The sequence below is a fragment of the Delphinus delphis genome, chromosome 16, assembly GCF_949987515.2.
Source record: "Delphinus delphis chromosome 16, mDelDel1.2, whole genome shotgun sequence".
Classification (NCBI taxonomy): Eukaryota; Metazoa; Chordata; class Mammalia; order Artiodactyla; family Delphinidae; genus Delphinus; species Delphinus delphis.
Genome location: NC_082698.1, coordinates 9610953 through 9635199, shown reverse-complemented (window position 1 = coordinate 9635199; position 24247 = coordinate 9610953). Strand labels below are relative to the sequence as shown.

Here is a 24247-nt window from a genome sequence, read left to right as displayed (position 1 = left end):
ACAATTTTTCACATCTCCAACTTCAGCCAAACATGACCCAGTGGGGCATCACGGGGGTGCCTTTAGGATTCCAGAATCAGAACAAGGTTTGCCTTCCTTGGAGAAACAAATAGAAATGAAGCACAAGTACGTTTGGCTGTAGGACTCAGAGTCCCCCACGGGGCTGAGGCTCCAAACCTGTCTTTCCACCGTCTCCCAGATATCTCTGCCTGGATGACCCGCAGTCACCCTGAGCTCTTCAAACCTGAGCTCAACTGATCCTCTCCTTCTGTATTCCCCCTCTTGGGTACCAGGCCCTATCCTACCATTCAAGACAGAAACCTGGGCGTCCCTTCTAACTCCACCCATTCCCATTCTCCATATTTAATAAATCACTCTATGATTGATTGATTGATTGATTAATGGACTGGCCATTTAACTTTCCAAATTTCGGTTTAATCAGGACTGTTTTCAATTGTGAGAGACAGAAGCCCATCTCCAATGGCCACAAGCAGAGAAGGGGCTCGTCTGGTTTATAGAATTGAGAAGTCCGCGGAGAGGGTTTAGCTGTAGTAAGTTACTGAGTCCAAAGGGTCCAAAGATGACGCTGGAGATCTCTCCCCCCTGGATGTCACTCTGCTTTCCCCCATGATGCCCTAGTCCTTAGAGAGGTGCCCCAGGCCCACAGGCAGCTCCACGCTTCTTCCAGCTAATGGCCCGGCCTCTGATTAGCTCTCTCTAAGGAATCTGATGGGCCCTGATCTGTCATGTGCCCTCTCTTGAATCAATCACTGTGTCCCCAAATGTGGGACCCTTTGATTAGCCAGCCTGAGCCACATCCCCATACCTGTAGGGGAAACGTGGGCCCTGGGTGATGACGGTCCCATCAGCATGGCTTTAGAGCACTTTCTCAAAAGACAAAAATGTAGCACATATCCATGAAGTTTTTTCTTACCGCTTTTTTCCTCCACATCCCCATTGTCACAACCCTATTACCCCACACCTGGCTCACTTGCAGACACCTGCAAACTAGTTTCTCTGCCTCCACCCCCTCCCCCATCCCACCCACGCTCCCAACCCTCTCTCTCAGAAGCTTTTTCTCTGCAAAGATGCACTTGGAGGTGCCTGCAACCTGCCTACAAGTGAACTCTTGGAAGGAAAGGTGCAGGTCTGAATGAACCTCTGTTCACAGATTAAGGACCAGGTGTTGAGAACCAGCCATGTCACTGGTGCAAAGGATGAGAGACAAGCCTGCCGAGTCCAGGTCCTTGCCTCCTTCATATACCCTCGGGCTTCAGGTTCCTCTCCCCCTGTTGTCTGATTTCCCCTGGGTAGCCATGGGGGAGGTAGGAGCACCCCCAGCAGGTTAGGCTCTCGCTCTGGTACTCGGGGGGGATACAGTTCACTGTGGCCTGTCCTAACAGCAAGACACTTTGCTTTCAGCAAGAGGACTCCGGCTTGAATAACATCATCCTTTGGCCTCCAAACCCTGAACCTCTGCAGGTACTGGGAGACGTGCTGTGCGTGGCTTGCTGTCAGTCCCCTTCCTACCTTCTAGATGGTTGCAGGCTTTTGGCGTGTGTGCTGTGTTCGTTTGCATTTTTAGTTTTTCTCCTCTTCCTCCTTCTCCCATCGCCTCCTCCCAGCCACCTCAAATAAGTGATAAAACACAGTAGAAATCTTCAATATATGTTTGGATTTTTAAAACTAACATTTTGGCGTGTCTACCCAAGACCTGGCTCGTTTGATATGCTTTGAGATGCTGAATAAGGCTTATGTGCTCAAGGTAACTCAGCTGCTAATACTTACCTTTCCAAACATTTCTACTTTGATTTCCTTTGTCCTGGACGGAAGCTGAGCATGGGATGGCGCCCCCCCCCCCGCCCCCGCTGTTGCCACCAGTGGGCAAAACTGATCTGTCGTAAGGAAGACTGATTCCCCAAGTGCTGCCAGTGTCATTGTGCATAACACAGCTGGCTGTGAGTCCCCTAGTTTTAGCCCTGCTCAAAGTGTTTGCTGTCGGCTGGACAGGAGGGCAAATTGGGAGCTATGCATCCCTTTCATGGAGATGTTTCCTGGAGACAACGTCAAGGTTGGTGTGTGCTGTGGGTGTGGTCAGGGTGAGGCAATAAAATGTGACTTGCTGTGAAATCCTGGCACACCCAGGAGGAAGAGGAGTGTTAGTCACCCACGATGTGTTCCTCGCCTTAAGGAAAGAGCGGCTCCACCCCAAGGGTGGCTGCCAGAAGGTCTGCTTGGTGCTGTTGATGAAAATACTCAAAACAATCAATAATAAGAATAGAAAAGAGTTTTATTTGAGCCAAACTGAGGACTATAGCCCAGAAGCCAGCTTCTTAGATTACTCTGAGAAAGTACTCCGGAGAGTTTTCAGCAGAGGAATGATATGAACTGAGGGGGTTGTGATTGCTTTGTTGAGAACAGTCTTTAGGGGGCAGAGGGCAGAGGCAGAGGAGGGACATTAGTTAAGATGCTATTTAGAAGTCAAAAGATAGATGATTATGGCTTGGAATGAGGTGGCAGGGAAGGGGGTTACTGGACTGGGGATATATTTTGAAGGCAGAGAGAAGAGGCTTAATGATGGATTGAATTTGGTGGTAGGGAAAAGAGCAGACTCAAGAATGAACCCTAGGTGTTGGGCCTGAGCCACTGAGTAGATGGGAATGTCATTTCCTGAGATGGGGAGGATTGGAGGAGGGGAAAATTTAGGGGGAAGGGTTCTGGTTTGGTCATAAAATCTGAATGCCTATTGGGAGCTGCAATGAAGAGATCTAATAGGTATTTAGATACACAACAGATGGGACTTGAGATGTATATTTGAGTCATCAGCACAGGTATTTAAACCCATGTGACTGGATGAGACCAACTGGGAGAGAGTAAGAGAGTTGGAAAAGGGGACCCAGGTCTAATTCCTGAGATGCTCCAACATTTAGACATAAGCCCAGGGGGAAGTGTGGGAAAATCTTTGAAGGAGTTGGAGCTGGCTGAAGACAAGGGAAAATGAGGGACCTAAGAGATCATGAGAGTATCAAGAAACAGCGAGTGTACAGTGGCATCAGATGCTCCTGGGCTATAAGGAGCAGACACCTGTCCACCGATTTGACAATATGGCAGCCTTTGGTGACCAGGAAAACTTCATATTGCCCTGCAGGCCCCTGACAAGCACAGTTGCGGTGGAATAAGAGTGACGCGGGTTGCATGGGGAAGGAATGATGAGGGAAATGGAGATAAGGAAGTAGAGAGAGGTGTGTACATCATCCAAGAAGTTTTCCTAAGAAAGGGAGCAGAATATTGGGACAGTAGCTAGTGGAGAGAGTTGCATGGAAGCTTTAATTAAAGACTGAAGATACTAGATGCCTGCATGGTGAGGGGCTTGAGGGAGAGAGGCAGGGAATCATTGGAAGACGGATGAGAGAAGGGTCAACTGAAGGAAGGCTGACCTTGAACGTTTGCGAGGGAATGGGATTGGAGCAGAAGTGGGCTTAGAGGAGAGACATTTCCACCACTGTGGACTGGGGGAGGGAAGACAGAAGCTGATACCCCTCAGAATCGAGGGGGGAGGGGGAGGAGCTGAGGGAGCTCTCTTCCCATGGCTGATAAGGGTGCAGAGAAAGGGGTGCATGTGTGCGGGGGTGGAAATGAGGTCAGATGAGGAAGGGGGTGTCCTAAGCATGGAAGTTGGGGGGATAACAGGTACTTGGGGAGACTGGGCCCTGAAGCCAGGGCACGAGGCACGGTAGGACCTCTCGTCAGAGTCTCTTGGCAGTGGGCCAGCAAATTAGCTTTAATGATTTTTGCTTTTGAAATTTTTTGGCAGCAACGGATTTGTCGAATTAATTAATGACCAATTTTACCTTAAGAAGTCAAGTTTACTGACATCACAATAGTCCTATATCTGGATCCTGCTGACAAGTCACAGTTATTTCTACTTTCATCAGCACAAACTCTATTTAAACTGAAATTTAGTCGTGTGGCCTTGGTTTCTTGTCTGTATTGCCAAGGGAAGAGGAGTCATTGAGGGGGAAATTCACACACGCAGGCTGGACCGACTCCATCCATTTATTGGAGGTTCCTTAGCGACTGAGGCCTTTTGACCTCAGACGCACCCCCTCGTGGATGCCTGTTGCTGCATGCTGGGTCCTACTTGTTACTCCTGCTGCTTCCCTCCACTGACTGACTCACGGAGGTCTCCTGGCGGGCGGGCTTCTCTCAGGGAGCACAGAGCAGCCTCAGTTACTAGAATGCACAGCGGTGACTCACAGCCAAACCCCAGGCCTTTCCTTCCTGGTGATTTCTCTTCCTGAAGGCATCATATATGTTGGCTACAAATGAGAAGAAAGTCTTATGTGTAACCAAGGCTGTGGAGGGTGACTGGCTTGGGCATGGGAGGGCACAGTCCAGTGAGAGGTCAGTAGACGAGCACTGAGCCAAGGGGAGCCTGAGCTGTCTCTGGGAGTGCCAGAGTCCTAGCTTGTGTGTCCTCTTTGGAACAGAGGTGGAGGCGACATAGTAATGAGAGGTTTCATGAGCCCTTTCTGGGGTTTCATGCATCGTGACTTGCATGGATTTATGGTGAAATAAGGGACGTGTCAGCCCACATCCCCATCCTGAAAGTGGGCGTGACAGTGGTTCAGTGTTCTTGCCTGAGCGCTTGTTTCTGGGTAGCCGTCCAGAGGGCACCTGAGCTCTGAGCACATGGATTCCAGAGCACAAGGGCAACACCTATCCTTCGGTGGCCGCTTTACCACCTCTGAACTTTCCCTTGGCCATTGGGTTGTCATGATACCCATTTACGGCTCTGACAGTATGGAGAGGGAAAGAAAGACAGTCAATCCTATTACTATAATGGCCTGACTTTAAAATACATAATCATTAAAAAAAACTCTTTTAAAGCAATTCCATTGTCTTGACGTTTCTGTAGTTTGAGTCCCGAGGTGAGGGGGGGGGGAAGGATTTTCAACTATTGAAAGTGTGGTCAATGCTGTGAAGCAAGAAGACAGACGCAAAGACACCTGACGTGGCACTGGGTGTCCGAGAAGGCGCTTTGGGGGAGCTGAAGGACGAGCAGGAAACCAGAGGGAGATCAGGACGACTGAGGGCAGGTCACTGGGTGCGGCGCCTCCTGCAGCACGGACCTCATCAGGGCAGGTCTTTCTGGTTCCGGCTCAGTGTTAAAGAGACGGCTGGGCCTGAGGTTCGTCCCTGAAGGCGACCTCAGCACTGTGGTTTCAGACTGTGGACTTCTCTGACATCCAAGGGACAGAGGACCAGGAGGACAGGAGAATCTGTTCTGAGTGAGCCGTCCCTGGGCATGCAGGCTGAGGTCTGTAGAAAACCTTAGGCACTGTGTGATTTCATTTTGCTTCTAGATAAACGTCCCCTAAATATGTGCATAGGTTGTTTAAATCTACAGATGCTTGGGGTCCCAAGTTCAGCTTGGCGGTGTTTCTCTATTTCCTGAGGAACCCGAGGAACTCAGCATTACGACAGCCTCAGACCAGTGCCGGCAGATACAGCATCCTCTAATATTCTACAGGCGGTAGGTGGGCACCTGGGATGATTTAACTGTATTTAATGAGAAAGAAATTGAACAAAGACAATTAAACAGCATGAACTCAATGCTGATGACAGTGGGGAGAGCTCCTTTATTATGACGTCTGATGGCGCAGCCCGGAGGGCTGATGCTAATTTTCGCTGGAGTGATTATCGAAGTTTGTGAACTGCCTGGCTCCACGTCTGGCCAGACGCATCTTCTGAAGAATCTGATTAACTATTTTAGCTTTAAGCTGAGATGGGCACTGGGGCTCTTGGTTAAGGAGTTTTGAATCGGTTTCTTCTCTATCATCATAATAACTAGAATACGTGTGTCCACTGTGATCTAGCCTTGTGTTTTGTGCTTCACAGGTATTATTTTATTTAACCTTCAAATCAACCTTGTAAATATGATCCCCCATTTTCCAGATATGATACTAGAAGGCTAATGGCTGAATAAACACTAAAGCTTGGCTTTGAACCCACTACACCTAGCTTCCTGCACCCTTATTCTTTTTCCTTTTTTTAACATCTTTATTGGAGTATAATTGCTTTGCAATGTTGTGTTAGTTTCTGCTGTATAACAAAGTGAATCAGCTATATGTATACCTATATCCCCATATCCCCTCCCTCTTCCTGCGCCCTTATTCTTGAATCAAGCCTCATGCTGCTTTAGCATGAAAATGAATAGTTGTAAAAAAATTCTACAGGAGCAAAAAATAAGGTTTATATCTGCATTTCAAGAGCAATCAAGTAAAAGAAATCACAGGATGTTACAGGCCATCCTGACAACCCGTACTCTTTGCATAGAGACTCTGTTCCATTTGGACAGTTTTTTGCCATATTAACAAATTGCTTTAATCGCCCACTGAGGCAGGCAGGCCAGGGGTTGGGGTCCCCATTTTATAGACAAAGAAATAGGTTCCAGGGAATTCCCTGGCGGTCCAGTGGGTGGTAATTGGCGCTTTCACGGCTGTGGTCTGGATTCAATCCCTGGTCAGGGGACTGAGATCCTGCAAGCTACGAGGCGTGGCCAAAAGAAAACAAAAACAAAAAAAAGAAAGAAAAAATAAATAAGTAGGCTCCAAAAGGTGAAATGATTTGGGTTTTCTGAACTTATCCAGCCCTCTTTAAACCACATTGCTTCTAAAATATTAAATACATACAGGATATTAATATTAAGAGTGGTTTTGAAGTCTCAGAGGTTTTCCTTTCCCCACAAACTCCAGACGTCAGAACTTGTCAACTCTGGCATCTCTGAGGTTCCTGGGTCCTTTGAGGGTAATTCCTACCACTTTCAATGCCGATGCTTTTGAGGAAGGGAAGGTAGATATCATTTATTGAATGTTATCTCTCATTCATTCACTAAACTCTAAGTTCCATGAGGGTAGGAACCATGACTCTTTTATTCTAATTAAACCTTTTATTTGGGAATATTTTCAGATTTACAGAAAAGTTGCAAAGATAGTCCAGAGAATTCCCCTACTCCTCCCCCAGCTTCCCCTAAAGTTAGTATCTTATACCATGTCTTTTAAAATCTTCTGTGTCAACCTAAAGCCTAGACCAAGCCCTTCCTGAACATGAGGCAGCATCACCCAAACCCCAGTGCAAACTCAGTTCTCTTATTTTCTCCATCTTCTAAAGGAAGAGTGGGGCTTCAAACCCAGCTCTCACTGACTCCAAAGCTTGTTCATTTTTCCTACCACGTCATACCACGTTACGTGAGAAACCGTTCTATTTGGGGAAGCCTAAAATTCCACCTTGGAGCCTCCCCCTTCTGAGCCTGACAAAGCGCCTGTGAGGAGAGCTCGGGAGGTGAAGAAATGTTTGGGATGATCTAGCAGAACTGGCCTAAGCATTTGCCTTCCCTTGGCAGGGAGGGTGGGCAGCCCACTGGCCTGAGCACAGAACATGTGTTCGTCCTCCATGTTTGGCAGCCTGGTAGTTGTTTCTGAAATCCGACTCCTAATGCCATGGGGATGACCTTTGGTCTACTTCCCATCATTCACCTGCAGTCATACTGCTCCCAAGAAGATCATTCCAAGAGTGGGCGACTTGGCAAGACACTCTGGGCCTGATCTAACCATGTTAATTAAATCTCTTTATTGGCATGACCGGTAAGCAGTGGTCTAGAGAGGTGGGGCGCATTTAAGAGGTAAGGTCTGGGGAATTTTTCTTTTTTAATGAGGAAACACTTTAGCTCTTGATAAAGTGTATTTTCCAGGACTGGAAAGTTGCTGCAACTGTTTGAAAATTGCTTTAAAATAAACCCAGAGCTCTGGAGTATTCCTGAGCCAAAGAAAGACTGTTTGTTTACTCAAGCAGTGGCAGCAAAGGAAAGATTTGAAGAAGCAGTTTGAAGAGTCAGTTTGTCACGTGGAGGACTGCCGATTTTTTTTTTCCAGGCTGCTATTTAGCAGTGCAAGGGGTAACTTTAGAAATGTACGCTATTTGTAGTGACACCTGTTGACACAGCAGACCCCTTGGAATCCTGTAAACAACAGGGCTTAGTACTGTTGCTAGGATGGGGAAACTGGACAGGGGTTGGCTGGGTGGGGGGGGTGGGGGGGGTGTGGGGTGGGGGTGTGGGGGGGTGTGGGGGGGTGTGGGGTGGGGGTGGGGGTGGGGTGTGGGGTGTGTGGGGGGGTGTGGGGTGTGGGGTGGGGGTGGGGTGCGGGGGTGGGGGGTGTGGGGGTGTGGGGGTGGGTGTGGGGGTGGGTGTGGGGGTGGGGGTGTGGGGGTGGGGGGGTGTGGGGTGGGGGTGTGGGGGGTGTGGGGGTGTGGGGGGTGGGGGGGGTGGGGGTGGGGGTGGGGTGGGGGGGGTGGGGGTGGGGGGGGGGTGTGGGGTGTGTGGGGGGGTGTGGGGTGTGGGGTGTGGGGTGGGGGTGGGGTGCGGGGGTGTGGGGTGTGGGGGTGTGGGGGTGGGTGTGGGGGTTGGTGTGGGGGTGGGGGTGTGGGGGTCGGGGGGTGTGGGGTGGGGGTGTGGGGTGGGGGTGGGGGTGGGGGTTTGGGGTGGGAGGTGGGGGGGGTGCGGGGTGGACTCTAAGACACTGTAGGAAACGTGGCAGAAGCAAGAGCTCCAAGGACTGAGTGTGCTTCCCTCGATTTGCAGGAGTGGCTACCAGAGTAAACGGGAATAAACTACTTTTCATACATTCAACAAGTATTTCTAGAATGCCTGTCTGTGCCAGGGCTATTCTAGGCATTGACTCTAGGCCTCTGTATCACATTGTTCATAAACGTCCAGTTGTTTTAGTTCCTCTGAGCATGGCAGGAAGATGGCAGGAATCACAGGCAACTATTTCCACTGCTTGGTGAGGCAGCATAAAGTAGGGAGGGGTCAAGGGCACAGATTCTAGAGCCAAACCGTCTGGGTCCAAGTCCTGGCTTCACCACTTCCAAGCTGTGTGATTTCGGGCAAGTGGCTTAACCTCTCTGTGCTGTGATCTTATCAGTAAAATAGGATAGTTGTAAGAATTGAAGGAGTTTAGAAATATGTTAAACACTTAGAAGAATGGTACAGATTTCCCCAGCTACCTGCTGCTATCTGAAAGTAGAGCATTCTTAGGAAACCTTTTGTAAGCTGAAATGGCTTAAAGCAAAGAAGCGATTACCTTAGGACATTTCTTGCTAATGGATGCACAGAATAAATTGAATAAAGCACAGACGCTCACAGGCACATTTCAAAGCTATGGCGACTTGATGCTGTGATGCTGAGTGTGGTTCCCGGGGAAGGAGCTTGGCGGGCCCCTCAGGCCCCCCTCTGCTGGGGGTTCTCGCTGCCTCCATACCGGCTTTGCTGCAAAACAAACACTGAATGCTGTTTTTGCTTTTTGCCTCTTTTCATAAAAGCAAAAATCCTCTTGGGATCTCTTTTGGTTAGCGAAAACAGGTACAGGTCTTTTATGATAAAAAAATTACATAAAGCAAACATGAAAAGCAGCGGTTACCTGTACATGGCACATAGAAAGTGTTTACAGTGATAAGTTTGCTACTATTGTTATACCAGAAAATGTGCTATGTAGGCGTTGGGTGTCATTATTACTGTGCAAAGAGTATTGGACTTCAAGGCCGGAGACCTGGCCAAGCCACTTAACCTTCTGTTTCTCATCTGAAAAAATGGAAAGCATTATTTTACCTGCCTGTCTAGCACACAGGGATTTTGTAAGACTCAGAGGATGTGAAATAACTTTGCAAAGTGCAGCGTGCCATTCCCATGGGTAGTGCTATTGCCTTTATTTTGACTCCATCCAGGGATGTTTTTGCTGGAGAGAACTGCAGATTAGCTCTTTATTAGAAGGAGAGGTGGCCCTGAAAAGTGAGAAAGGTCTATCCTATTTCGTTCTTCAAAGACAAATCTGAGCCCTTGTTATACTTCCTTTGCCTGAGGAAGTTCAGCACGTGGTTCCCTCCCCCCTTTAGTCAGAGCAAAGAGCTGCCCCCCTATTCCATCTGTTGTTTGCATCTGTCTGAGCTGTTAGACATGTCAGTGTGTTTCCAGAATTTCTTCACCTTGATCGTGGAATAAAGAGCAGGAGATTTATCTGTTAAATTATTTGCAGATAACGGGGTGATTGAAAGGGAAGCCTGGCTGCGGAAGGTATTTGGAGCTGAGGCCTGCATGACAGTTAGACAAGTAGGAACTGGGTTACAATTTTAAAAATTCAGGACCCTGATATGAAAATGTCACTCACTCTGTGCTGTGATTCTGGAGTTATCAAAGTAAAAATTGTAAACCATGAACCCCAAGGTAGTAATATGTACAGATAAAGAACCTTCCTCAGAAGAGTCAGGAACACTTGGAGTTTGAATTTACCGTGATTTGAAGTTTGTACTGTCTTGATGCTGCCCTAGAGGATGATTGCTGTCCTGGAGTCATAGATCAGGAGACTGAGGCCCGCAGGACAGGGCCGCGGCGCTCGTTACAGGGAAGGGTTCAGCCAGCATGGAGATCAAGCCAGCCTGGGGTCCGCAGGCCCCCCTTAGGTGAGGAATCAACCCCAGTTGTTTGCCTCCATTGAAGGCATAGAATAGAGATGCCTTTCCTTGGCTTTGGGCTCAGAGAGAATTAGGTCCATCCAGACTCCACTGCTGTGTGATCTTGGCCAAATACTTAACCTCTCAAAGCCTCTGCTCTAAAACAGGGACACAAATAGCATCTTCCTCATCAGGTTGTGGTGAAGATTGAATAGAAGGCTCCTGGCCCAGCGCCTGGTACATGCTCAGTAAACAGATGCTATTATTATTGTTGTGTTATTATTTTCCCCCCATTCTGTCTCAGCAAAAGTGAATGAAGATTTTTCTAGTGGTATTCCTGTTAGCACTGGAATATATGGGTCCCTGAGAGCTGAAGCATCTTTTATATCTTCCCTCTGGACACAGCTGGGTGAACACAAACAGTCAGCTGTTCAGAGAAATGCACCAGGTGGGGAAGCATCTCATCTCGGCTTTTCTCTACCTGCTGGCTCGGCTCTCCTGCTACAGGCTGCCGGCCTCCACAATGGCTAGGGACAGACTGCCGGTAACCCTTGCATTCATATTCTACAGAACCAGCCACCAGATTTCCATCCCTCTTGTTCTTTGGGAGTCCTGAGGAAGGGCCTGTTCTTAATTTGAGTCATGTGTGCATCCCGATAGGCAGGGGTGTGGAGCAGTAGGCTGGCGCTTCCGTGAGAACCTCAGGGACGGAGGGTATGCATGGAACAGGTCTCTAGAAGAAGGCAGATCTGGCCCCGAAGATGTGTGTGTTGTTTCAGGGAGGGGGGTTCAGGAACACTGCTGGGAAGACAAATAAAAGACAACTGCGGGGCTTCCCTGGTGGCGCAGTGGTTGGGAGTCCGCCTGCAGATGCAGGGGACATGGGTTGGTGCCCTGGTCCAGGGGGATCCCACATGCCGCGGAGCGGCTGGGCCCGTGAGCCATGGCCACTGAGCCTGCACGTCCGGAGCCTGTGCTCCGCAACTGAAGAGACCACAGCAGTGAGAGGCCCACGTACCGCAAAAAAAAAAAAAAAAAAAAAAAAGACAACCACTGCTTTGGGGAATACTTCTGGGGGTTCCTAAAAGTCCTTTCCCCATTTCTGATATTTGTATCTGACTTAAATGAGCACAATTTAAATTGAGTTTTAAAAAATCTCATCTCTTTCTGTCCTGTGATTTGAAGTTTTGACTGTGCTCTAAATGTTTGCATCTTGATTTTAAAAATCAACTGAACAGCAGACAAGCTTATTGCGAGGGTTTAAGAAAAGACGACCAACTCTCAGAATGGTCAGGACCTCAGTGAGGGGCCCTAAGGTTCCCAGGGTCCCTCATTTTCTTCCTTCAGTTTTTTTTTTTTTTTTTCAGGTTTCCAGCTGAATTCTGGTGTGCAAAACCATGAGGCAGGGGAAGGAAGTGTGTTTTCATCTAGGCAGTGCCCCAGACGAGACACTTGAAGATCTCAGATTCAATATCCCACTTTGTCCAGGGAGCAGACGACCCCCAAAGTATAATGTGTTTCCTAGTCTCAGTTTCTTACTAAAACAGTTAACCTACTCAGCTGGAGATCTCTGGTTTACTGTGTTTCTCCTCCATTGGGTGGGAGCAGGGGCCACGGTCGCTTTGCCCACCGTGTATCCCCAAAGCCTTGCTCAGCGCCTGGCACAGAGTTGGTGCTCAGATGGGCAGTAAAGCAAACCAGAAACCTGGCCCTTGGAATGCTGTGGTCAGTGGACCATTGATAAAGTCTCTGTGTTTTTAAAGACTCTTGTTTGATTTCCTTTCCAATTTCTTTTTCTTGTCGCTCAGAGGACTTCTTTGGCTCGGAGTCCAGGATCCGTGGAACGGCCTGGGAATGGTCAGAGTGCAGAAACGAAGCCGGAGGAGAAGTCCAGAAGCAATGACCGCAGAGATCTGCCCAGGTAGGACCAGGTCTGGAGGACCGACCCAGCCCAAGGCATGGCCAGCTCGCTGCCTGTTCAGAGTTTGTTTTGCTCTATTTACTTCGGAAAATTTACCCCAAAATCCATGATGTGGTCCTTGGTGGTGAGGTGCTCCAGGCTGTGGTTCCTAGACCTCTTTGTGATTGCCTAGATGCATGATGGGAAAAGTAATGTTTTCCTGCCCAGGGATGAAATTAGTAATGATAGGCTTCCATTCCACAGCACGCCAGGTCTTTTATCCTCATTGTCAGAATTTACAATAAACAAGATCAAGGCCGCCAAGGGGCTTAACAGGGGTGACTAATCTGTGGCAAAGTTGGGGTCGTATTCTAGCACGGAAGCCGAGGTGGGCGCCGGAGGATGAGACAGAGGATTCAAAGAACAATCGCTGAGTCTCAGGGAGACTGTGCATGAATTTCAGAAATCAACAAGGCCACACCGCCACAGTGGAACGTGGCCAGTGCAGGTACGGCCCACTGGTCAGTAGTCCCTCGTTTTGACCCGCAGTCAGGTCCTGATTTCCCCGCTAGGGCTACTGGGAAGGAATCCAATCGACTCTCCCCACGTAGTGTTCAGCAGCCACAGTTTTGGGGTCAGTCACAAGCAGAGGGTGAGCAGAGGTGAACATTCTGTCCCCAGAACGGACACTGGTCAGGAACACTGGTGTCAATTAATAATTGCCTGTGGGTTCAGCACATGATCTGGTCAGAAAAACCCTCCTGAACAAATAAATTGAAGCCCAGCGTCTGGGAGGCTGTAGTTACAGGCCTTAAAGGAACAAATGAACAAAAGCTTCAAGGAGCAAAAATGCAAAATTGAGTGGTACACACCCCGCCCCCCAAATCCCCCATCATTGACTTCAGGTCTCAAACGCTTTGCAATCACTTTTCACGTCAAGAGTTTAAGCAATATTTTTTGCTTTGAGGGTCATGGGTGAGTAAGAGCGGCCCCTGGTGGCAGGAATTTCCACACTGGCTGGTGTCATTTTCTGGGGGGGGCGGGGGTCTTCAGTTAATGCGGTTTCCAGAGGAGAGGCTCTTTGAACCTCTTGGCATGAACACTGGATTTCTTTAGGATGCTGATCCTGCGGGGCAGAGGATTCTTTTTTGTGGAGAGAGGCACAGACTATGCCTTGAATGGCACCTTTGATCTCAATTCTTTGTAAAATGGGAGCTTCCTTTCCCTCCGAGAACCCCATGGCTGCTCCACCTTCATGAACTTTTCTATCAGGGTAGCAGGACAAAGGGTTTAATATTTGGCTCTAACTAGACTGGATGACAGTCTAAACTGGCTCCCGGTGATATGAATCTAATGATCTGGAATCCTACACAAGTGAAGTCACTGCTGGCTGAGACCCAAGGTCCAGCTCTTGATCCCCATCCTTGTGAGGTTCTGGGATTCCTGGACAGGTTTGGGAATTACTTGGGGCCGGTGTCCCAGCTGGCCTGGGGAGTAACAGCAGCTCAAAGTTCTTTCGTTTCTTGTTCCTCAGCTTAAATCAATTATCTTTCCCTTGAAGAAGAATTGTCTCTCATTGGCAGGCAAATTGCACATGAGGTGCCTTCTAAGAGCAAGTTCAAAAAAGCAACTTCCTGTTCACAGTTAAAAACATGATTCTCCTCCGTAAACGTGTCCATGTCTATTGTGCAAGGCCCTGCACTAACTAACTCAGAAACTAGCAAGAGGAGGCCGGGGAGTCAGGATGTTTACAGGAAGAGAGAGCGAGCATGGGGTCCCCTGTGTACTATTTCAGTGGGGCACGCCACCCTTGGCATCCACAACAATGATAGCATTTGATTAGGATTTGACGTTTATTTTGCAGACGGGCACTAGAAACTATGCCAAATGCTCTATGCCTGCAAAATAAAATTTTATTTTCTTTAAATCAATTTATTTCTGATTCTGAGTCCTTACTTGGCCAGGCTGGCGGGAATGCCCATGTCAGCCCTCCTTGGGAACCCCTCTCCTGACCTGGTGTATCGAGGCCATCATCTGTCCCCTCGTCACCCCATCACCACTGAGATGTGCACGTCTCAGGCCACACTGTCTCTCCGGCCCTATGACTGTGCTGCTTTCACGATACACTTGGCACATGGGGGTCTTTGGTGAGGCTGGGAGCCCATGGTCATTCCCTTCAGTCCTCTGGGATCATCTCCCCCGTGAGCCTGAGCACGCGCTCAGGAAGCAGGGAGGGAGTCCCGGACGTTCCCTACTTCCTAGGACCCTTCCATGCTCTCTCCTCATCATCCTAAAATGCACTTGTGGTCTCCTTTTGCCTCAACGGATAGCTAGCATTTTCTCTTCAAAGGACGTACAAAAGATTTTTACAAAAGATGGAAAGATTTTTACAAAAGATGGAAAGACCCATTGCCCTCAAACTGTTTCTGTTTTCTACTTGGAAAAGCTCCAGAGAGAGAACACAGAAAGGCCTGCAGTGGGCCTGCTGGGCCGGGAGGCAAGGGAAGAATATAAGGAGAAAGGCGCGTGTTCATACTGCCAAAGATTGTCCTTCTGCGCAGGTGTGATCTCTACTCTCCAGAGGAGGAAACCGAGGCTTGGAGCACTATGCCATCAAAGCCCTAGTGGGAAAAAGTCCATCGTTTCCCCCTGGAAGCTCCTCTTCCCTCTGAACACACAAGAACAGGCTTCATACATCCCCAAAGAGGTTAGCTCTTCATCCAGTAGGGAGTCCCCTCAGTTTAGCTGCTTTGCTTTCCAGTTGCCACACGGTGTCGCTGTTGTAACTTAGCCCTGCATTGGCCAAACCCGTGCAGAGGCTGAGCAGTGCCTCCCAGGTGCCCCGCCTTCCCGGTGCCCCACCCTGCGCAAGTCCCCGGGCTCCTGCGGGAGTATCACCCCGCCCTCCTCTGACAAGCTTCGCCCGAGTTTGCACCTCTCACTGCTCGGCGATGTCCACCCTCGAGCACAGCTGCCCTGGAAACTTGCGACTGGACTGGTTCCAGCTCCACTGTCCAGTCTCCCGGAGCCTTTCCCTCCTTGGATACCAACAGCCCTTGCCTTTTTTTTTTTTTTTTCAATAGATCTTTATTGGAGTATAATTGCTTCACAATACTGTGTTAGATCCTGTTGTACACCAAAGTGAATCAGCCATATGCATGCATGTGTCCCCATATCCCCTCCCCCTTGAGCCTCCCTCCCACCCTCCCTGTCCCACCCCTCTAGGTCATCACAAAGCACCGAGCTGATGTCCCTGTGCTATGCTGCTGCTGCCCTTGCCTTTTAAACCCTCAGAACAAAATGGATCTTATCATACAACCTTTCCCCAGTTAATGAAGCCATTAGGTTGCACCAGAGGAAATTACTGTTTTTGTAGGTTAAAAAAATGTCAGATAGGGCTTCCCTGGTGGCGCAAGTGGTTGAGAGTCCGCCTGCCGATGCAGGGGACACGGGTTCGTGCCCCGGTCCGGGAAGATCCCACATGCCGCGGAGCGGCTGGGCCCGTGAGCCATAGCTGCTAAGCCTGCACGTTCGGAGCCTGTGCTCCGCAACGGGAGAGGCCACAACAGTGAGAGGCCCGCGTACCGCAAAAAAAAAAAAAGTCAGATCGTGGCCATTTCCTGTGCTTCAATATCGTACTTGCTCATTCTCTCAAGGAGGCACCAGGCGATACTTCAGAGATGACGGCCCTTTCCCAGGGAGTGACCCTAAGTGATTCGTGGGTGAATTTCTGGCACCCTTGTCACTGAAGGAGGAGTGGAAACTCAACAGCCAAGTCTTAACTGTTCTCCACTGGCTGTCAGAGGCGAGCAGGCATCAGGATCACCTGCAAGGCTGGTTAATACACAGGTCGCCGGACCCGTCCTCTAGAGATTCTGATTTGGTAGGTCTGGGGCCAGGCCCGAGAATGAGAATTTCTGATGAGTTCCCAGGTGACGCTGATGCTGCTTTGTCCAGGGACCGCGCTTGAGAAGCCCTGCATTATGCCAGAGAGCTGTGTGAGTGCCAGGGCTCCATGCTGTTGGGGTCCAGAGGAAGACACCTTTGCTGGGGGCTGGGTTAGACAGGAGAGTCTCCTGGGGGTCGGTGGGGGTGGGACTTGAACCAAAGGGGATGGCTGTAGAGGCCGTTCCAGGTAGGGGCAGAATTCCTGAACTGGACCTCTCTGGAGCAGAGCAGGAAGTGAGCCCAGGCCTGGTGGTGGATGTTCACTAAAAACAAGGTTGGAGAAGTGAGGCCAGGTTGAGAATTTGGAGGTCAGGGAAGGGACTGAGATTTTATCCTGCAGGTAACAGGAAGCTGGGGAAGTACTTTGTGGTTGGCTTGTTTGTATTTAAACAAGGGTTTATAAGGGAACTTAGAGCCTGAATTAATGTGCTGGAGCAGGTAGGCTGGAAGGACAGTAAGGGATGCTCCTGTAGTAGAAGGATGGTGGCTGGGAAATCACCCCAAGGTAGAACCTGTTACTGAACTGAACTCCGGTCCGCTTGCCCATGTGCAGCAAAGCCAATCTACTGACACTGGGTTGTGGTGAAGGAAAGAACAGTGTTTGTCGCAGGGCACCAAGCAAGGAGAACAGGCAGCTCATGCTCAAAAGCTCTAAACTCCCTGATGGCTTTCAGAGAAGGGTTTTTAAAGACAATATTAGGGGTAAGGGTTGCAGGGTGTCTGATCAGCTCATGAACATGTTTTTCATTGCTTGGTGGTAAGGTAACAGGGTGATGTTCGTGGAATCTCAATCATCAACCTTCTGGTTCCAACCAATCTGGGGTCTACATGCTTGTGGTCAGCATGTAGTCACCAACCTCCACCAGGATATTGTTATTTATATCCCTTCAGGAGGAACCAGGAGTCCTGTGACTCTACTGTCCTAATCATTAACTTCTTGAGTCTGCTCTTTGGAACTCAGGGAAGGTCAAACAAGAAGTGGGGACAAGGGAGGGGCTTGTACCTTGGAAGGGCCCACAGGGTCCTCCTCAGTTTCAAACCTGCAGAACCTGGGGATGGCCTGGGTGCAGGCAGAGGAGATGGAGTCTAAGGAGATGCTAAGGTTCTGGACCAAGAACCCAAAAGAAAGGTCCAATATTAGAAACTGGGACGTCCAAAGTGAGAGCTGCTATAGGGAAACTGTGATCAATTTTAGGCACATTGAAGGAAAGACCATCAAGCTTACTGGGAACCCTGCTGGTATGGTCTTTATGTAAGCTGACCCCTGGCGTGGGGAGGAGTGACAGTTTAATGCCATGATGATGGAGCCTTATGGCCCCAAATGCTATATCCTCGTGGAGGTTTCAGTTATTTACACAAGTTATTCTCAGATAGGTTGGCTCATTCCAGTGCTGCCGTGTGTGTGTGTGTGTGTGTGTGTGTGTGTGTGTGTGTGTGTGTGTATGTGTGTGTGACTTTAAAACTATATTTAAGAACGCAGGAACAGGGCTTCCCTGGTGGCGCAGTGGTTGAGAATCCGCCTGCCCATGCAGGGGACACGGGTTCGTGCCCCGGTCCGGGAAGATCCCACATGCCGTGGAGCGGCTGGGCCCGTGAGCCATGGCCGCTGAGCCTGCGCGTCCGGAGCCTGTGCTCCGCAACGGGAGAGGCCGCAACAGTGAGAGGCCCGCGTAGCGCAAAAAAAAAAAAAGTGAAAAAATAAGAACGCAGGAACAGATCGGGGTTGGGGTGAAGGACAGTAAATGAAATCATATGGGACAGTGTTTCCCACAGTTCCCAGATCATAAGATTTACCCGGATGTCCGTTAACTATATAAATTCTTAGGCCCCTTCCTGGTCCATCAGAATCACTAGATGTGGAGCCAAGGAGTCTATGTTTTTAATAAACACCCAGGGTGAGTCTTTCCAGCAGGGACATCGTGACTAGTGATCGACTGCCAGGTTCACCTTATCACGTGTTAAAATACCCCATTTCCTGACCCCTCCCTTGAAGAGTCTGATCCAGTAGACTTGGGGTGAGACCACAAAATCTGTTTTTAATAAGAAGACCACGTGACTCTCATGATAAAGTGTGGGAGGCACTGACCCAGGGCTTATCCTCAGGCCAATAACCGTAGCTACCTTTTGTTTGCTAGTCTGTGAAGTTTATAGTGAAGGCTCAGAAATCAGGGATAATTAGCATACGTTAAACTCCTGCCCCCTCCCTTTCTCTCATCTATGTTTTTCTTTCAATAAATATCTATTGGGAATCCATTGTGCGAGGCACTGGGAACACAGCCAATAACACCAGAAGCCCTGGGGCTTCTGCTCCAGCTGGTAAGTAGGTTGTAGTGAGGAAGACAGACATGGAACAGAAGGAAGACAGACACTTTCAGGTGATGTCACGGCTCTGAAAGACACCAACCTGGAGTTGTGATTGACAAGAACAGAGAAGGGAGTGACTAGTTTGGATTAGATCAGTGGTTCTCAAAGTGGGATTCCCAGATCTGCAGGCGGAGCACCAAATGGGGACTTGATAGAAATGCTAAGTCTTGGGCCTTTCCCCAGACTTTGGGGTGAGCCCTCCAGGTGTTCCGTTACACACTAAGGTTTGAGAACCATTGGATTAGCTGGTCAAGCAAGGGAGTGATATTTGCACTAAGTCTGGAATGACAAAAAGGAGGCAGGCATGGGAAGATCCAGGTAGAGGGACAGGCGGTGCACAGGACGTGAGGGAGGAATGAATTTAGTGTGTTAGAGAAACAGGAGGAGACTGATGAGTGAGCGAGAGGTGCGCAGGGGTCAGATCAGCCAGACCGGGGCCTTGAGGGCTGGCCATGGTAAGACACCCAGATTTAGGTGACGTGAGCCGATATGTGTTGAAACAGGACCTCTCTGGTTGCTGTATGGAGAATGCAAGGGAGAAAGACTGGAGGCCAGGAAGTCAGAGGAGAGGTCATTGCAGGTCCCTGAAAGATGAAGGGGTGCCTGGAGCTAGGGCAGGGATTCCCAACCTTGTTTTCATTATCTTCCTTTCCCTGCCCTCCCACAGGAACCGTTGTAGATATTTTATTCCAGATTGCCTGCCCCTCCCCAAGAAATTTCAGTACCATAGATACAGTGCATATGTTTACGTATTGTGGTCTTTGGAGGGCCACGAACCATTGTAATATGTATGGTTTTCTTCTGCCTCCTGAGAGCCAATTTTCACCCCTCTGGGGGTGATACTGGCCCACTGATGATGCAAGGACTGAGGTGATAACAGTGGAGATGGAGAAACATATGCAGCTTAGTGTATTTTGGATATTTTGGAGCTAGAGATGCCAGAACTTGTGGATGGATGGGATTTAGAAGGAGGGAGAGAAGAATCAAGGAAGACTCCCAAAGTCTGGGCTTGAGCAATTGGGTAAAGGGGGCCATTTGCTGAGATATGAAAAACTGGCCTGAACAGGTCTATCTGCTGAGTTCCATAAGTCACAGACCCCGTGTCCAGGAGGAAATCCTGTTGCTACCAGGTAGCAATCTGGCAAGATAGCGTGGTGACCATCACAAACGCTGTGTCAAACTGGGGGAAACGTAGGATGGCCCACCGTCTTTGAGAGAAAAGCACGGTTCTCCTTTGCGCTTCAGGGATAGCTCATTTCCTGCTATCTACCTGTGATATTGTGATTTATAATAAGGAACATATAGTTGGTCTTCATCCCAGTCCTGGCACTGAGCTCCTAAAACCTTGGGAATTTCCTAAGGATGAGAGCAATAAAGGAGTCTTTTGTTATGCTAATGACGTGACTTTTGGAAAAAGCACTAAAAATGGGGGCCGGTTACCAGGGGAACCAACCCTGTGATTGGAGGGTTGGAACTTTCAGTCCTACCTCCCTGACCTCTGTGTGAGGGGGGCGGGGTGTGGAGAGGGGCTGGAGGTTGAATTGATCACCAATGGCCAATGATTTTAATCAGTCATGCCTATGGAATGAAGCCTCCTTAAAACCCCACAAAGACAGGGTTCAGAGGGCCTCTGGGGTGGTGGACACATGGATTCAAAGCGAGTGCGAAGCTCAGAGGGCATGGAGGCCCCTCACTCTCTCCCCATACCTTGCTTTATGCATGTCCTCCCTTGGGCTGTTCCTTTTGTAATAAACTGGTGATCTAGGAAGTAAAATGTTTCTCTGAGTTCTGTGAACCACTCTAGCAAATTAATTAAACCTGAGGAGGGGGTCATGGGAACCTCTGATTTATAGCCAGTTGGTCAGAAGCTCAGGTAACAATCTGGACTTACTGGGGTGGCGGGAGCAGTCCTGTGGGACGGAGCCCTTAGCCTGTGTGGTCTGATGCTGTGTAATGTACCTCCAGGTCATGTCAGAATGGAGCTGAATTGTAGGACTCCCAGCTAGTATTGGAGAACTGCTTGTCGGTGTGGGGAAAAAATACCCACACTTCAGAATTTTTGGTGCAGAATCTTAACACCCAACACCTTAAACGCCTGAATTTCCTTGGAGGAGGGACAGGTTTCTTAGTCCATTTAACAAACATGGACCCACAGCTCACCACAGGGCAAGCTCTGGGCTTGAGGCCAGAGGTACAAAGATGAACAGGACATGTTGGTCCAGTTGTAGAGAAAGACATGTGGATGAATAATTCTAGAAGAAGCTAAATGCTATAGGCAGACTCTGTGGGAGCACAGGGACAGGAGAGAGGCCAGACTCGCTGAGGAAAGAAGGAGCATCCTCCAGAGGAGATGGCCTTGCAGCTGGGGCTTCAAAACTGAGTGGAAGTAGGGGATTGTGGGGAAAGAAGGTGGTCCCAGGCAGAAGGAAGAGGTATAATTATAGATCTATAAGAAACAGAATTCAGGAAGCACTAGACTTACTAGCCTCTTAAATTTCAGAACTTCTTTAAATGTGGAAAATAGGAGATGTAACACATTCATTAAGCCCAACCTCTTGGATCTTTCAAAACTACAAACTTAGAAGAAAAAATCCTTGGTGTTTGGGTAGGGAACACCTAGGGAAGGGTAGAAAAACGGTTCGAAAAAAAAGAAATGGTGGGCTCCAAATGACAGGTAAGGATGTTTCTTATACCTTGCCTCCCATGGTCATTTTCTTTTCTTTTCTTTTTAGTTTATAAAGGTACTGACTTTTTTTAAAAAATTATTTTTATTTTATTTTTTGTTGAAGTGTAGTTGATTTACAATGTTGTGTTAGTTTCAGGTGTACAGCAAAGTGACTCAGAATATATATATATATTCATTCTTTTTCAGATTCTTTTCCCTTGTCAGTTATTTTCAAACTAAGTCCACTGCATGCTGGGCATTGGACTCAGGGCTGAAACACATACCTCATTCTAGCAGCTCTGTGTGGATGAATGCAGATGACCTGAGGGGCTATATAAGGAAACTGAGGTTCTGGGAGGTTAAGGAACCAGCCCCAGGTCACACAGACAAAACGTAGCATGGTGGGAACTAGAATCCAACTTGGTTCGATGCCACCCAAAGCCCAGGCCCGTAGCCATTACGCTGAGTCCTTACAGGTGCCTGAAAAGATTTGCCTTGTGGTCTTCCATAGAGACACATTAGAAAGCAAACCCCAGTCTGTTTTCAAAGTTTAATTTCCCTATAAAGAAGGTCAGTTCTCAGACCCAGAAAAAAGAAGAAGCAAGAAGATCTGATCGGTTTTATGAGCAGCGGCCGGGGCCAGCGCTTCAGGTCTGGGCCCTATGTTTCCCAAGCAGTAGATGCTGTTTCTTCCAAACAAAGCATTGTGAAGTCCGGGTTCTGTTCACAGGCTCCTGCCAAGCAAGGCAGGGTGTGTCAGGCAGCGCCGGTTGCAGCTTCCACCAGCCTGTCCTGCTTCTCACTCATTATTTATCTCTGGCAGGAAGTAAACACGGAGAGGAGAGTGGGAGGGAGGGAGAAAAGGAGGAGCTCCCTGACTTTTGACACTGGCTGGAAAAGAAGGTCATGCGCTGAATTAGGTGTGTGTCTGCTTTCTGCTCCTCTGGTTTCAACAGAACCTTTAAGAAGCGGAGAAGAGGAGCATTGTTCCATTCAGAGACAGTACTTGGAAAATAGAGAAAAGTAGAAAGTAGAGGGGGAGAAAGTCACTGATACTCCCACCGTCTACAGACAACTGTTTTTAAAATATTAGTGTGTTTCCCTCAGACTTTTCTATTTTTTCTAGTTCTTTATTGATTGTCATGGCTCTGTGCAGATATCCATATATACGTATAATGTATATACATTATACATAGCTCTGTGTATATATACATATATTTTATATATTTAAATACAAAAAACATTTAAATAACTTATTCGTATAAATATAATATAAATATATAATATATTTAAATAATTAATGAACAATTTTTGGAGCGGTTTTACAGAAAAACTTAGTACAGAGAGCTCCCAAAATCTCTCCCTCCTCTGTACAGTAGTTTCCCCTATTATTAAGATTTTGCATTAGTGTGGTACATTCGTTACAATTAATGTACCAATATGGATACATTATTAACTAAAATCTATACTTTACATTAAGGTTCACTCATCGTATTATACGTTCTATGGGTTTGAAAAATGCATAATGTCATGTAATCACCATTACAATATCATACAGCATAGTTTCACTGCCTTAAAAATCTCCCGTGTTCCACCTATTCATCCCTCCCTCCTTCTCTCCAGGGGCAACCATGAGTCTTTTAACTGTCTTCATAGTTTTTTTTTTTTTCTATTACCTTTTTTAAATTGGTATAAAATACGTACCATAAGCTTATAAATCTGAACTTGTTGAATGTTTACACGCCTATACCCCTGTGTAATCACGCCCAGATCTATTTCCATTACCCCAGAACATTCTCTCATGTCACTTCCCAGTCCGTACCTCTGCCCAAGAATAACAACTATTCTGACTTCTACCACCACTGATTAGTCTTGCCAGTTCTTGAATTTCATATAAATGGTATTGAACGGTAGGTATACTTTGGTATTTGGTTTCTTTTAATCAACACTGCTAATTGTTTTTTTAAATTATTTTTTATTGGGTTTAAAAAGGCAAAGCATACAATTTACCATCTTAACCAATTTTAAGTACAGTTCAGTGGTGTTAGGTATCACCACTTAACTGTTGTGTAACCAGTGTTTCTATAGTTTCTTAAGGTAGAAGTTGAGGTCATTTATTTGAGTCCTTTTTTAATATAGGTATTTTAGGGCATTAAAAGTCACTCTAAATCTTGCTTTAACTGCATCTGACACATTTTGATATTTGTGTTTTCATTTTGTTCAAATACTTTCTAATTATCCGTTTAATTTGTTCTTTGACTCACAGACTATTTAGAAATGTATTATTTAATTTCCAAATAGTTGAGGATTTTCCAGATATCTTTCTCTTACTGATTTCTAATTTAATTCTATTGTAGCCAGATAATGCACTCTGAATAATTTAATATTTTAAAATTGATTGAGTTTTTTTTAATGTGTAGAATATGGTCTGTCTTATAAATGTTTCATTTGCAATTGAAAAGAATGTAATTCTGCCACTATTGAATAGTGTTTAATAAATGTCAATTAGGTCAGGTTGGTTGATAGTGTAGTTCCAGTCTTCTATATCTGTACTGATTTTCTATCTACTTGTTGAATAAATTATTGAGAAAAGGGTATGGAGCCATTAGGTTATAATTGTAGATTTGTCCACTTCCGTTTTTATCAGTTTTTGCGTTTTATATATATATATATTTTTTTTAATTAATTTATTTATTTTTGGCTGAGTTGGGTCTTCGTTGCTGCGCAGGGGCTTTCTCTAGTTGAGGTGAGTGGGGGCTATTCTTCGTTGCGGTGCGCGGGCTTCTCATTACGGTGGCTTCTCTTGTTGTGGAGCACAGGCTCTAGGCGTCTGAGCTTCAGTAGTTGTGGCATGAGTGCTCAGT

The 24247-nt window shown here is 47.6% G+C and overlaps 1 long non-coding RNA gene across 1 annotated transcript in view; it reads left to right on the top strand.

Annotated features, from left to right (window-relative positions):
- The window catches only part of LOC132439562 (uncharacterized), a 33358-nt gene that overhangs the window by 5776 nt on the left and 3335 nt on the right, over positions 1-24247 (top strand). Inside the window, exon 3 of the long non-coding RNA XR_009522387.1 lies at positions 12315-12427. This is a non-coding gene — a long non-coding RNA (uncharacterized lncRNA). The remainder of the gene's footprint in view (positions 1-12314; positions 12428-24247) is intronic.